We start from the raw sequence: 15,720 nt of genomic DNA, 5'->3' as shown, positions 1-15,720 counted from the left end.
TAGACCAATAAGCAAAACACCAAAACCAAGTATCCAAACCATGTCTTTGACATAATCAAGTGATCTCCAGATGATAACAAATCATCATCAGTATCGGTGAACCATATAACCTGTCGGTGAGCATATACCGGTGACTATGCATAAGTCACTGACCTTGCCGGTGAACACATTGTGTCAGTTCAACAGTAAACCAATATAACCATAGTGCCAAATCAACAATGTAGATCTCCAGAAGGATAAGTGTTGACATCAATGACAAAACCAATGCAAAACATCCATAATTCCAACAGAAACCCCCTCAAAATGGTGATTTGACACTTTATACTTAGTGCGTATACAATGGGCCACTTGCAAATCAATGCAAAGTGGACTTCTGTTTTCAATTTACAACTTCTCAAAATGAGATACAAGAGACTTCAATAAATACTGCTAGTGATCTAAACTGAGATCCAAACGAAATACAAGTACCAAATGGACCAAAAATGACCAAATGCTGAAAGTACAATTTTTACTCAAAATCACTGCAAACAAATGGCAGATTATGAAAGTAGACGAAAAATTATGCACTTTCAAAAAAAAAGACACCTGAAAAGGAGGTCGTATGACCCCAAACAAAGCCTCTGAAGTTGCAAAATCAAGGATTAGACAGGTACAGTCACGAAGATCTGCAAATTTTGGAAAAACCCATCCATCAAAATCAGAAAATTTCTCCACCACTACGAAGAGCACGAAATTCTAGCCCATTTCAAAAGAATTGCGCCAAAAAAGTAGCAAAAATGAGCAAGATATGGCCTTCCAAAGTTGTACTGCAAAACTGAAAAGCTCAATGAGAGAGGGGTAAAAAATTACTGCTGACGCCAACAAATTACGAGCTTAAATTTGATGCCCGTCTGGTCGTCCCACCCCCCGCAAAGCATGTCTGTACGATGATGTCATCATCCACGTGGCACAGTGACTGGATGTACAGCCGAATAGAATGTTGCCACGTGGCACAGGGGCTTGAAAAAATGCGTGGTTGCTAACTGTCAACGCGGTTGGAGCACGATGTGTCAGAGCACAGAGTGGCACGATCGGAGCACGGAGTGGCGGTACTGGCAGAGGCGGCCGACGGGAGAATGATAGAAGCTGTCAATGCTACTAGAAGAAAATCGGAGCACGATGGCGGTGGAAGAGGATGCCTGGCGGGAGAGCATGGCACGGCTTGTCGAGAAATATAGATGTCGGCGGTGGATGCCGGAGCCGAAGCCGGAGCAAGGTAGAGTCGTCGAAGGAAGCCATCGAGAGGGCTTCTGGCGGACGATACGGTGGCGGTTGGGTTTGTAGGCAGCTGACGGAGCTATACGGCCCTACAAAAAATTAAATCTGCAGTACAGGGGGTCACAAGGGGGGGAACCCCCCAAAAATTTTTTTTTTTTTGAAAAAAACTTTTTGCAAAATGAATAATGATTTTTTTTTTTTTTTTTTTTTAATTTTCGAAATCTGAACAAATATAGCAAAATTGGCGAAAAATTTTCTCACCAAAATAGGCCGACTATATAGTCAAAATTTATGGAAACTGCCTCCCAGACTCAACCGTGATGTCCAAATCACTGTACGACGCCCCCAAAAATAGCACCTCCTCAAATCCGAAAATTGAAGCCTTCAAAATGACTAATCAAAGACGCCCTATAGGCTCTGATACCATGTGAGATTTTGCCAAGATCAAGAGCTCAATGAAAAGTACAATAGAGAGCCAAATATTGATAGGAATAAACTGTATTCTATCAAGATGAAAATACTGATCAACTGGATCATCAATCATTACATACAATGAATATGAGCCTGCTTATATAGGCAAGGCTATATGGATATGTGAGCACACAAACATGACATGTGGCTCAATAAGAAACAAGGGTATGTAGGAAATAGGTGTGGTAGGTAGGAGAAACAATAAAATATTTCACATGAGGTGGATCACCCACCGAAGGTGGAATTATCACTCCACAATAAGTGGATATGATAGTGTAGTAACAAGATCAACACCATAAAAGGTGGAAATTCTCCTACACACTATCCCAATGTGGCACAAATACCCAAGTGTCTCATACCCAAACTACTATGAAATGCATTATCCTAAGTAAACTTAAGGTGTAATAATATGTAAGATGAATAATTAATTACACCAACAGAACTGTCTAACAAATTAACTGGGCGAAGATCATTAGTAATAATCTAGATGATCAATTGAGAAATTTAGAAAATAATAGGACATTCTACATGAACTCTTACTTAGTCTATTCTTGTTAGACACAATGCACCACTGAGAGGGGGGTGAATTGATGGTTCTCAACTTTTTCCCTTTAACTAACTTATGTGTGTATACCCGTTATGAGATCTAACACAATGCAGACTTACCAATTAGCGGGGAGACTTAATCACAAATGCAATCACACACAAAGGGACATCACATAACACTAGCATGTACGAGGAAAACCCAAGATGGGAAAAACCTCGGTGAGCAATGCTACTGGAGTCTACTGCTCCAATCCAACCTCACAATGAAATATGTTACAATGTTTAGGGCACCAACCCGAGGAGCTACGACCCCTTATTTAGGGCACCAACCCAAGTTGCACCAACCCCTGATTTTAGGGCACCAACCCAAGGAGCACTAACCCCTAACTTGTTTATGGGCTACAACCCAAAGGAGCTACAACCCCTGCAGTGAGCTACAACTAAGTGATCACCATACATTATCTTCACATACAAAGGTAGTAATCTAGCTACAAGTGAGTCTTGTAACCTCTCAATACAATCCTTCCTGGTGGTAAGATACCTCCTTCGCCTTACCAGTTCTCTATTGAATCTTCAGCAACTCAGCCACTATCTTGTTGGATCTCCTCTATCACTCTCTACTCTCTTCTTCTCACTGCTGCTGCTTACCAGTTCCTCCTCTTAGCACACTGCCTCTCCTCTTCTAGTTTACCTCTATCTTGTCCACAACTATCTGTCACTGTCGATTCTCTACCATTCCTTCTTACTTGACCAGGTTCCTCTGGTTCTTCATTCAACTTGCATTCACTCTCTACCGCCTTCTCACAGGTAGCCTTGACCTTACCGATTAAACCCTCTTACCGGTTCTCCAACTAATATTCAGACACTTATGATCTTTCCTAATTAGACTTAGACTGCTTTCATTACTCACAGAGGTATACCAACACTCTGTCCAGCATAGTCTTCTCATGCATCATCAACTAGCCCTTCTCATTGATTTTGGCTTGCGTATATATAAACAAGTTTTCCCGCAAAAAACCAATTCAAACTTTAGTAGGTTAGGGTTTCTTCCATCGATCAAATCTTCATCAGATTCAATCCAATCTGCCTTGGATCGATCACCTGCATTGGAGGAATGCATCTGTATGCATTTTCCATCATCCAATGCATATTTGCTAAAAATAGCAAATCTAACATTGTTCTTCAGCCTCGAAATCAGTTGACACATTTATGATCCAGCTATTTCCTTCTCGAGGTCAATCTGCAGTTGGATATCAAGCATCGATCATGGCGCTAGCAGATCTGTGATCTTCCTCTGTCGTTCATCTTTCATCGAGTCGCAAACTTTGCAACTCCCCCGTGATTTTCGCAGTCGACATTTAATGTCGACCAATCATAACTACCTCTTTGACACCAGACATCACCGACCTCTACATATTCGCCACCTCATCTCTGTGTGGCATCACATTCTCATGCATCCAATCTCACCGACATAGAGTCAGTTTATGCTTGCACATCCGACAAACCCTTACCGGAATCAATCCTTATCGGTTTGCCGACACAAACCTTGTCGGTAGACCTTCATGCCATCACCAGCTTAATCTTGTTGGTGTAACACATCAACTGAGCATCAACCATGTCGATCCTCAACAGTCATCAAGAGTAACTCCACATGTATGACTTCATCTGATGAAGGTTTTTCACTTCTTTCCATTCAACTCACTCAGTTGCATACCGGTATCTTTGTTTACCGATAACCACCTAGATGACTCTATTTCATCATCCTTCATTAGACCTGCACCAGTGGCAACACAACACACCATCTTCATTTTGGTAACTCTATTTTTTGTGCTGCTGCAGACATAGCATCATTTGTCCAATTCATCTCACAACCGGTTTGCCAAAGTGGCAAAAACCCTTCGCTTCAAATCTTCCTTCACCATCCTGGTAACACATCTTGTCTTCACATGCTTATCCAGTGTGTATCTCTAATCCCACTCTCTGGAGGCTTAACTATTCTCAGACTCTAGAAGCATTCTCATCTTCCGCTTGGTCATCCGGTTTGTTCATTTACTCACCTGCCTATCTCAAGGAATCATTATGCCGGTACAAGTGTGACTTCACTGAGGGGAGGATACATCTTCAACTTGACATATGTCCCAATATCTTTCCATATGTCAGCATGCTTACAGAAGCATCTTACTCTTGTTAACCTGTCACATAATCGGTGATAGCTTCTTCATCCGGTGGGAGTCCTGCTAGTTAACCTTACACTAGCAATCTGATGGCCTACACATACTTCACCTCTGGTGTTGATGTGATCCAAATAGCATTCCACCTCTTCATCACAATGAATACCCATCATGTAGTCTCTTCATTCCGGTTATTGCAAGGTATTTATAGAAGATATTTTAAGGATTAAAAGGAAAGATAATATCTTTCCTAATCATAGCACATTTAAGAGCAAACATAGAAAGTTTGTGAGAAGATTTAAGGAAATTTATAGAAGAATTTTTTAGAAAACTTTATAGCACACTTAGAAAAGTTATAGAGGTAAACCATTCCAGCATATAGAGGCAATATATACCAGTCTATTGGGGGTAACTCGTATCAGCATTTGAGCAGATATATACGGCAATCTTGGAGGAGTCATTATTGCAGATTATAGCAGATTTGGAGCAACGATTAAAGAAAACTTTGAATCAGAAATTGCATCATTTCAGAGCAAACTTAATTACAAATCTTAAGCAGAGATTGTTGGAAACTTTAGTTGTTGTGATGTGTTGTCATTGATGTTACTATGCATTACAGATGGTGAGGCAGTGAGTGTTTTGGTATTGATGTGTGGTTTGGTGAAGATGTTGAGAGGTTTTGAGAAGGTTGGTAGTGGAAGGTTCAATATGCAGGAAATACTATTTATGCAACAAAGAGTATTTAATGTTTTAGTGGAAGAATGTTTTGCATTTCTATGGTATGTGAAGATTGTGCTGCAAATTTGGATATAATGTTTATGTTTTATGTATATTGCACTATTAGGTTTGGAGGTCCTTTATTGCTCAAACGGTAAAGTTGGTTGTTGTTATTTCAAACAGTGATGCTATTTGTCAAAACTGGTCTAGAGTAAACTTGGTGGCTTCTAGATATATGGATTCAAGTGTCGCGGTTTCGAGGACGTGTTTATTTGGTTTATGTAGTGTTCCAGTTCAGTTTTCTGGTGATAGCTTGATTGGAATGTGAAGTTATGATGTTCCGAGTTTTGTGATGTTAGCTAGTCCAGTTTTCAATTGACTGTGATGGTGTATCCTACTCAGATCATATTCCCTTGGTTTAGGTTTGCTTTGGAGAATGAGTTTGGTTTTTGTTTTGGCTCTCACAATGGTGTGAAGAGATCCAAATTGTGTAATTTTCTTTGGAGGATAGTTTTGGGTCGATTGGTTAACATGCTTTAATGTTTATCTACACGTTTCATTTGATGTCAATCTTGGAAGATGTGTTAGTGTGCATGGTTCATTGGAATTGTTTGGAAGGGATGTATTGTGATGTTTTTGGGTCCTCTCTATCTCTTGGAGAGGACCAAAATGGATATTTCTAGTCCAGTTGGCCAAATTTATGTAATATTATTTATTTTGTCTATGGCCAACCTATTTAAGGGTTTTAATAATTAATCTCGTATATAAAGGAGTGCAAATATGTGAATAATTTATGGGATGTGTGTGAATTGACAAGCAGTGGATGTAAATGATTTGTAAATATATTTGATGTTAGAGATGTGCGAAAGTCAATTGTGAAGAGCTTTAATGATAATATCTTCAATATGACAATATTTTGAGATAGTGTTTGAAGTTAGATGTGTTTTCCATGATCTTGGTCTCTCGACACAGTGGTTCAAAAATAATTTTATGATCAATCGATCTTGTTCTTTTCAATTCAACTATTCCTTTTCTCTACCAAATGACAATGTGTTTCTTGGTGGCTTTCTGTATCTTTCCCTGGGACAGTGCATCTCTGTTCTATAAGTTATTTATATCTTGCCCTAAAGTTGTGCACCTTAGTTCTGCAAGTCCTCTTAGGAGTAGTGGATTCTGGAGGCAATATTATAACAGATTATATTCATATTGCCTCATATTACCTCATTCCACTTGATGATGTTGATAACATACCCTTTAATGATGATACATTAGAAGAGTTTGAATATGATGTAGGACTTGAGCATCTTGACGATCAAGGGACCTCTCTTCTAGCTCCCATTTATCCAATTGAGATCACATATGCATCTTTTGTTGCTAATCTATTGAGCACTTCTAGTGATTCATTGTAGCAAGTAAACTACAATCTTTCAAATACAATCTTGTTAGATGATTCCTTGAGAATTTTTTTAGTCTTGTTTATAGAGTCTCAGATTTTAGATATTGAGGACCACTTTGAGGAGTTATCTCTCCTCTTTGATGACAATCATGACATAGTTGTTGTCACACCATCTTTGTCTTTGGATCTTGTTCAACATAAATTAGCACTTTCCCCTACTTTGTCACCTTTTGCTTTGATTGGAAATGTACTAATTTGATTATGGCATCATCATCTACAAAAGACTTGACAAAACATGAGAAGATTTCAGCAACACAATATATATATATATATATATATATATATATATATATATATATATATATATATATATATATATATATATATATATATATATATATATATATATATATATATATATATATATATATATATATACTTCTTCCTACTAATTCCTATCTAGAATAGGAAGCATTTGTGTAGTTGTACTTGGTATATCTTCTTCCCAAGTGGAGAAATGTTGATTGTAGGTATTGGATCTTATTTTTGTACAAGGATTACCATATCTGTAGGATATTATACATTATGGAGGGCTCCTTAGTCTCTCTCATTCCTTTTTATGGAGGGATAATTGATTTTATATTTGTGATGGATGTACTCCTTGGAGGTATAATTGAGTCCTCCATTTAGCGCTCTTTTATCACTTTCATTTTTTCGTATCTTTTCTCTCCTTTCGAGAGAAGTTTTGTCCAATGAGATTACATTGTAAATAGGTACCCAATATGGCCTTGTAGTTGGGACCCATAATAATCTCCATATTTTGCATCATTTGCATATGCCTATTACTCCCTATGTTGAACTTAAGGGGGTTCTTGGCATAATAAGGTAGTTTACCTATGTAGTTCACTAGTAGGTCCTATTCTCATGTTAAGTTTACTTAGCTCCTAGGACTCTTTCTACATGGTCTTAGTTGTCGATTATATCATATCTTATCTTTTGGAATTCAAATATTGAGTCCTAGGTAATTTAATATTCATCAAATTAGTTGTCTCATTGTATAGGATTAAGACACATCACAATCTTGTCTAATCTGACCTATCAACCTTGCTTATAGAAGCATGACATCGAATGTACAATTTATGATGTATGTCCAAGTTCAATCTAATCTATTGTGCCCATAAACATTGTTTTTCTCATATTACTCTCTTATGGAAAGCATATTTTTTGTTTTGCAGGTTATCATAGAGGATTAAGTCCATTGGTGACTCTAACAATAATCACTTTCTTTGTCCCCCACTATCCCCATATTAATTTCATTTCTCTAAACCTTATATCTTTTTCTAAATCCTTTGCCTCCTCCTATCCCTTTTCCTTGTAAGAATTAGTTTACTTCTTAGTATAAGTAGAAACATATAATTCTCCAAAGTTTTCTTTCCCTTTTGAAAGTTATCTATAGGAGAATCCACAAATGTGTTGCCCCAAATTCTAGTGTCTTTTGGCCTCTTGGGCCTCAACTATGAGAATTGACAGCCACAAATACCTTTAAATATGTACATTTGGAAGAATAAATGTAATGAAAATTCTTAAGTGACATTCCCAACAAACCATCTCTTTATCAAAAAATAATGTCAACCTTATCAAAAAAATTAAGATAAACATATTTGTGCCTCTCAATTAAAAATCTCTATAAATAAACTCATAAAATTTTCTCCAATTTAATTCTCTGATTCTCATTAAAAAATTATATGACATTTTTGTATCACTTAAAAACTAAATAGAAAGGAAAATTCGAGTACCATAAAATTTTTAAATTAATTAAAAAACTATGTAAAGTATAATATACATTCTTGAGAAGGAAATTGTACACTACCTTGGATTTTAGAGACCCAACATTCTCTACCAAGATTTTATCCTGCAAATTTTGCATTCATAAGACAAACCAACTTTGAATATGATTAATGTAAAATATTATAAAAAAAAACTTATATATTATTTTCCAAAGCAAGAAAATATTCGAAAAGGTTTAGATAACATACTACTTTAAGGTCATGTCATTTTCATAATCATAAACGTAACGTGTAAACAATAATTTATAGAAACTAAATCAAGAATGAATTATGGATTACCTTTCTCAAATGTATCTTTCTAGCACTAAAACTCATTTTCTTCTCAAGTTTCTGCAACTCTTTAAAATTTAGAAAATCCAAGTCTTCACCATTCATATGTCTGCCATAAGAGTAAGATGTTTAAAGCTATAATAAGTAGGAACATTTATTGAATTTTATAATATACAAATAAATATTAAAATTCCTCTATGATTCAACGTTCTTACTTGCAGGTTTTTTCTAAATGTGTTGTCTCTATTCGCAAGTTCTCCAATTCCATACGTAATGTCTATTGGCACATAAAATGTTAGTCCATAAACTATTAATAACTATTGTACATATTCTACATAAATTTTTATCAAAATGTAAAATATCTAAAATACAGTTTTGAATTTTTGGTGAATAGAACAGATATTGTTATATTGTTTTTATATTTGTCAATTAATGAGTTATGCAGAAATTCATCAGTTGAGGAGTATTTATTTAAAAAAATCGTATTGGCATGTCAAATATTTTACATTACCACCCCCTAAACTCTTTTAATGTCTTACAAAATAAATTCATATTATTATTTTCTAAATTATAACATAAGTTTCTTTATATGAAAATATGTTATACATAATAAATTACGATATAAATTACATTATATTTAATGCATATATAATCATTCATGATAAATATTTATCACTACTTAAAAATTAAAATGAAAAATACAGTCACAATTCTTGCATTTATTTTGAACTTGTCTTTAAATGTCTCATTTTAGTCTTCAATACACTGTATTCTTGTGTATAAATTGATAAAACCCAATCAATTCCTCTATCTTTATTAGTTCATCACTTGAAAGTTGAAACCCAAACATAGAATGATTGCTATTAGTTTTTGTTTTTTTTTTAATTTAGGAATAAACACCCTCAATATCTTATCCACCTTACACAAACCTTAACTTTCCCTCACCAAGAGATTAGTTCCTCCTAAATGTAGATTGTTGCCAATTGTCTCACATGCAAGAGCATTCAACTTTGGCACCTAGGATGTTATATTTAAAGAGAAGACCTAGGGAACTATATTAAATTCAATGAAAAAATCACGCATTATAGACAACATTCAATAAGCATTATAAAAAAAATACCATATAGATAACTCCACATTTACTTAAAAAAAAAAAACTACACTAGGTGACACATAGACCTGCCACTTTTCCAAAGTATTAGTCATCACATAGACCTAGTATCAAGAGTGATTTTGCCTCATAAAGTAGCACATTGGATGACACCAGCAAAGAATGTAGAGTTCAGCAAACAAGTACATGAGTTGTTAGAGAAGGGGTTGATCTATGAGAGCATGAGTCCATGTGCAGTGCCTGTTGTCCTAGCACCAAAGAAAGATGGAGAATGGAGAATGTGTACTGACTTAAGAGTCATCAAGAAAATCACAATAAAGTAGCAGTTTCCTTTGCCAAGTATGGATGACATAATAGACTATTTGAGTGGTGCAAGATACTTCACCAAGATTGATCTCAAGAGCGAATATCATTAGATAAGAATCTAAGAGGGAGAAGACTGCATTCAAGAAAAATGAGTGGTTGGTCATGCCTTTTAGACTCTGAGCACATTCATGCGGCTAATGAATGAAGTACTAAAGGAGTTCTTGGGTAAGTTTCTCATTCTCTATTTCGATGATATTCAATCTTTAGCAGAACAAGGGAGGAACACATACAACAAATCAAGCAAGTATTCCAGTAGTTGACGGAGGAGCAGTTGCTGATCAAAATCAAGAAATGCATTTTCATGAGGAATGAGCTAGTATGTCTAGGATTTGTAATCTTTGCAAAAGGTTTGAAGATGGCTCCAGAGAAGGTGAGAGCAATTGCTGAGTGCCTTACATCTGTACACATTAGAGAGTTAAGATATTTTCATGTCTTGCAAATTTTTTACCCAAAATTATATGAAAATTCAGTATCATTCGTACACCTATGACAGATAATGAGGGCAGACCAAAAATAATTCAAGTGGACATCCAGAGCACAAAAGAGTTTTAAACAGCTGATATAGAAGGTGACAAAGCAGTTGGTACTAACGCTATAGGATTTTAACAAAGTCTTTCAAGTAGATTATGATGCTAGTGGCAGTGCTATTGGACTAGTCATGAACCAGGAAGGAAGACCAATTGCCTATTTTAGTGAGAATTTAAACAATAGCTTGAGAAGGTATTTAGTATATGATCAAAGAGTTCTATTTCATAATCCAAGCACTGAAGAAATGGACACTAGTTGGTGCCAAAAGAGTTCTTATTGTATACTGATCACCAAGCACTCTAGTACCAGAACAATCAAGGCAAGTTGAATTAGAGGCACATGCGGTGGGTAGAGTTCATGTAGAGTTGCACCTTTATCCCCAAACATCGAAGCGGTAAATTAAATTGGGTGGCAGACACACTGAATAGAAGGAGGACCCTGATAATGCAAATGAGGCTGACTAATAGGATTTGATGAGTTGAAACTCTTGTATAAATATGATCCAGACTTTGCAAAGGCATGGAAGACATGTGGAGAATCGGTACTAATGGACAGAAGTACGTAGATAGACTATTTCATCTAGGATGACATGTTCAAAGGAAATCATCTATGTATTCACGGGAGCTCAACGAGGGATAATTTAATCAAGGGGAAACATTCTCAAGGATTTACGATGCATTTTGGTATTGACAATAAAGTGGCTTTGGTGAATGAAGGATTTTTCTGGCCTCAGATCTACAAAGATGTCCAGAACTATGTGTAAGAGTGCAATACATGTCAAGTAGCTAAGGGAGTGAACCAAAATACTGAGTTGAGCGAACCTCTTTCGATTCCATAAAGACTTTGGGAGGACATCAATATGGAATTTGTGTTAGGATTGTTGAGGACACAAAGGGGATATGACTCCATAGTTGTGGTGGTGGACTGATTACCCAAGATGGCACACTTCGTTCTTTGTAAGAAGACTCGTGATGTAGTACATAATGCTGACCTATTCTTCGGAGAAGTGGTGAGGCTACACAGAATATTGGGGCATTGGGGCATTGTTTTAGACCAGGATACTAAGTTTACCGGATAATTTTAGAGGACACTATAAAAGAAGATGCAGACAAACCTAAAATTCAGCTTAACATTTCACCCATAGACTGAGGCAGTGAACAGATGCTTCGAAAACTTGCTCAGATGCTTGGTAGGAGGTAAAACCGATAATCGGGACTTAATCTTGCCATAGGAAGAGTTTGCATTTAATATTTCAATAAATTAGAGAATCAAGAGAACACCACTTTAGATTGTTATTGGAGTGCATCTGAGAGGGGTGACTGAAGTCCAGGACCATAGACAACAAGATAAAAAGAATACAGAGGTAGAGGAGTTTGCAAAGTACATGAAGACTGTCGATGAGGAGGTCAAGCAACACCTAGAGAGCATGAACAACTAGTACAAAGAGTGAGCAGACACCAAACAAAGACAAAAGGAATTTGAAGCTAGGGATGAAGTTATGGTGTATCTTGAAAAGGAGAGATTTCTAGTAGGAATATGTACAATAAGCTAAACTTGAAGAAGTTTGGGTCTTGCAAGATCATCCAGAAATTTGATTACCAGAGGGTGTTGACATTTCAACGATCTTCAACATTGCAGCTCTCTCAATTTAGAGAGCACACGAGGATCACTCAAAGGCACATTCACAACAACTACTTGTTGAACAGTACTAGATTGCTGGGGGAGTGAATTAGCAAATACTAAAATTTAATCAGATTATTTCAATTGTTAACTCATCATACATTCCATCCATCACATGCATGTAAATAAATAACAGAAATAATAAAAGCAATTATATAGGAACTCCGACATTTTTATGTAACAAATCCACAGTGAGAATCAAACACGATATATGTATAGCTAATTACAGAGTTTAGCTGAAAGGCTAGGGACCTCATTGCTCTAAAATATGACTTGCAGGCTAAGGCACACAACCTTAGTGAAAGATATAATAATTACTTGCACACATTGAAGTGCACCTCTCTAGGGCGAGATACAATTCTTATAATACAATGATATCAACAAGATTGAGCTATAGAAAAGCATCTACTAGAATGCAAATAATAGTTCACAATTCATTACACATCTTAAAAAGTCTTCATCTCTAATCTGCCACATCTTTGAACCTCTAAACTATATCACAATAACATCACACACCATATCCTCTACATCTCCAAATCAATGCAATAAATTTTTCCTTTATATATCAACCACAACCTTAATAACATCCCCTAGGTCAGCCTAACAAGATGGAACATGTCTATGCAAAACCATTAGCCCAAAACCAATCTTGTAATGTCCCCTTCTCAATAAGGAGTAATCAGAGGTCCATTGGCCTATTCTAGAGACCCGTAGGCTGATTGGAATGAGGAATTAGGGCTTCCTATTTTCTAGGATGATTCTTCACAGTTTTCAGGGATGTTTTGATTGGAGTTTGGCAGAATGAATCAAATTTTCCTTCTGGGTTTTCTGTAAGCTTCGCAGTGGTATGACATGCAAGTAATTCAGGGGAGTTTGCAGAACTTACTATTTTTAGTAAGTTGATGTCAATTGTCATGATTACTGGTTTTTTTTGGGTTTCTCAAGCTGAGCTACAGGGTTCGAAGAATAGTCTTTTTGGAGTTGTTTTCAGGACTTACTATTTTTAGTAAGTGCTATTTCAGGCAGTTCTTTTTTTAGCATCTCAATTTTGGGTTTAGACCCAGCTCAGTTTGATGGTACTGATCAGTATTTATTTTGCTAGTGAATTATTAAATATTAATACTTTACTCTAAAGTTTAATATTTAATTATATTGTTGGACGACTTAGGAAATGAAAGGGGCATCTTATTCAAAATTTATTTATTCTCCAAACTCAGGCGTCCAAGGATGAAATATACGCTCATGTATAAAGTTCTTTTGTGTTGCAAGTTGAGACCAAGGAAAAGTTTGAATTTTGTGCCTACGAAAGGGGGACGCCAAGGCAAAGTCATGTTTGAAATGAAATGAAACTGAAGAAGTGTAATTTGGATGCCATTTGGAGGTGAATTTGGGGTCTCGGAATCCATAAATATGAGAGCTTGGTCTCTCATTTGTCATCTTTGAACATTTTCATAACGAAGTGCTGCCAAAATTGTGCCAGACCTTTGCTTCGAAGTTGCGTGCTTCCTAGCTTGTACTAGTTTTGTGCTTGAGAGATAGCACCTAGCTGTGAGAGAGCCTATTTCTCATTCAAATGAGTAGATTGAGCTTCAAAGTGGTCAAGTTTTCTATTGCATTTTCAGTTTTCTGATTGCTGCTGTGTTTTTGGTGTGTGGTGGGCGTATAGTGGCTGAAGCAGTATTTTGATCGTACCTCCTTGTCTACTGAGCGTATCAACATGGGTATTGACTCTGATTTTCTCTATCCCATAGGCAATGATGTCCTCCAAAGGGGAGATGATAGTATGCTGATTTGAATTTTATATTGCTGATCAAATTTTTCTGTCGGGGTGCCCCTTCCCTAGCTGCCTCGGGATGTGTGTAGCTGGTTGCGGACTTAGGAGTTGTAGGTTTGAGGTTCTGAAATGATCGCTTATGTCATATTAGTCGTTTGCTTTTGATTTAGTGTGATTTCGAGTATATTTGTGTTAGTTATGAGCATTTTGGTGTTTCCGGTAGTGGTTGATCTGCGTGTTATGCACTTTCTTAATTAAGAGGAACAATAGTTGCTTAATGTTTGAGTTGGTTTTAGAGGTAGCTTTGATTTGTAATCATATTGTTCTTCTATTCTAATCATTTCTCTCTATATTGTAAGGTTGAATAGTAGTACTATCAACCACTTCTGAACTGTAAAGCATACCTCGTTGAAAAGTGGAAGAGGCTGGCTTGCCGCCTACATTTGATATTTATAATTTTGTCCTCATGCTGCATAAGCGGTAGAGTGATATTTTGTTTGTAATGGTCCTCCCGCTACATAAGCAGTTGAGTTGAGCTTTGTTGTAGGTGTTTAGTCCTCCCGCTGAAATATTGTGGTAGAGTGATTCGTGTTTGGTTTTGTTCTTGTTCTCCTTGGCTGGTTTACCGCCAAGCTTTCTAGTTTCCCATTCCCACTGGAAATTGGAAGGGGCTGGCTTGCCGCCCATTATTGTAATCAGTACTTTCAACATTTTACATCTAACGATCCCCTACTATCGTATGCTCTCACCCTCCCAGCTTGGGCTCTCACTGATCGAAAGGTGTAGAGTTCCTTTCAGCTGGTTTAGTTCTCTTATTCTAATCCCTAGCGGGTGTTGGTGTGATTGCAATCTTCTTTAAAAATTAAAAAAAATTGTGGGTATATTAAAAATATTCAAGGAAAACGTGGAAGGAAAATGAAATGTGTGAAGGATCACACCATGTTAGACCACCTTCCAAATCCTATGTAACCACATGCAATTGTATGGACCAAATAACCATGAGTCAACCTCTAAAGGTAAAATTGTTAACTCATGGCAATATAACAAGCTCAAACTTCAATCCAGACCACGAACAAGACTTGTCGACAACCAAAGAACCAACACAAAACATAAGGGAAGTGTTATCATTTTATGACACCCTTGGTCCATCAGTGAGAACCGATCAAAGATATGTTCCATGGACCAGCGCTACCCTAGTTGTTTAAGGAGAAAAGCAATGGAATTATGAAGTGTGAACTATTGTCTTGTTAGCAGGAAGTTCCTAGTCTTAAACTTTGGAACCCCCAGCTTCCCAAGATCCTAGTTCTTCAACCCCGGAACTCCGGGCCCCCAGGTTCCCAAGTTCCTATTCTTCAACCCCAGAACTCCGGAACCCCCAGGTTCCCAAGTTCCTAGTTCTTCTACTCCGGAACCCCCAAGCTCCCAAGTTCCTAGTTCTTCTACCCCGGAACTCCGGAGCCCCCAGGTTCCCAAGTTCCTAGTTCTTCTACTACGGAACCCCCAGGTTCCCAAGTTCCTAGTTCTTCTACTCCGGAATCCCCAGGTTCCCAAGTTCAAAATTTCTTCAACCCCAAAACTCCAAAACC

The 15,720-nt window shown here is 36.9% G+C and overlaps 1 pseudogene; it reads right to left on the bottom strand.

Annotated features, from left to right (window-relative positions):
- Window positions 1-15,720, bottom strand: part of LOC131033032 (truncated transcription factor CAULIFLOWER A-like) — a 173,116-nt pseudogene that overhangs the window by 76,835 nt on the left and 80,561 nt on the right.

This window comes from Cryptomeria japonica, chromosome 3 (assembly GCF_030272615.1).
Source record: "Cryptomeria japonica chromosome 3, Sugi_1.0, whole genome shotgun sequence".
NCBI classification, from domain to species: Eukaryota; Viridiplantae; Streptophyta; class Pinopsida; order Cupressales; family Cupressaceae; genus Cryptomeria; species Cryptomeria japonica.
Note: the sequence above shows the minus strand (reverse complement) of the source record. Positions and strands in the feature narration are given on the sequence as shown.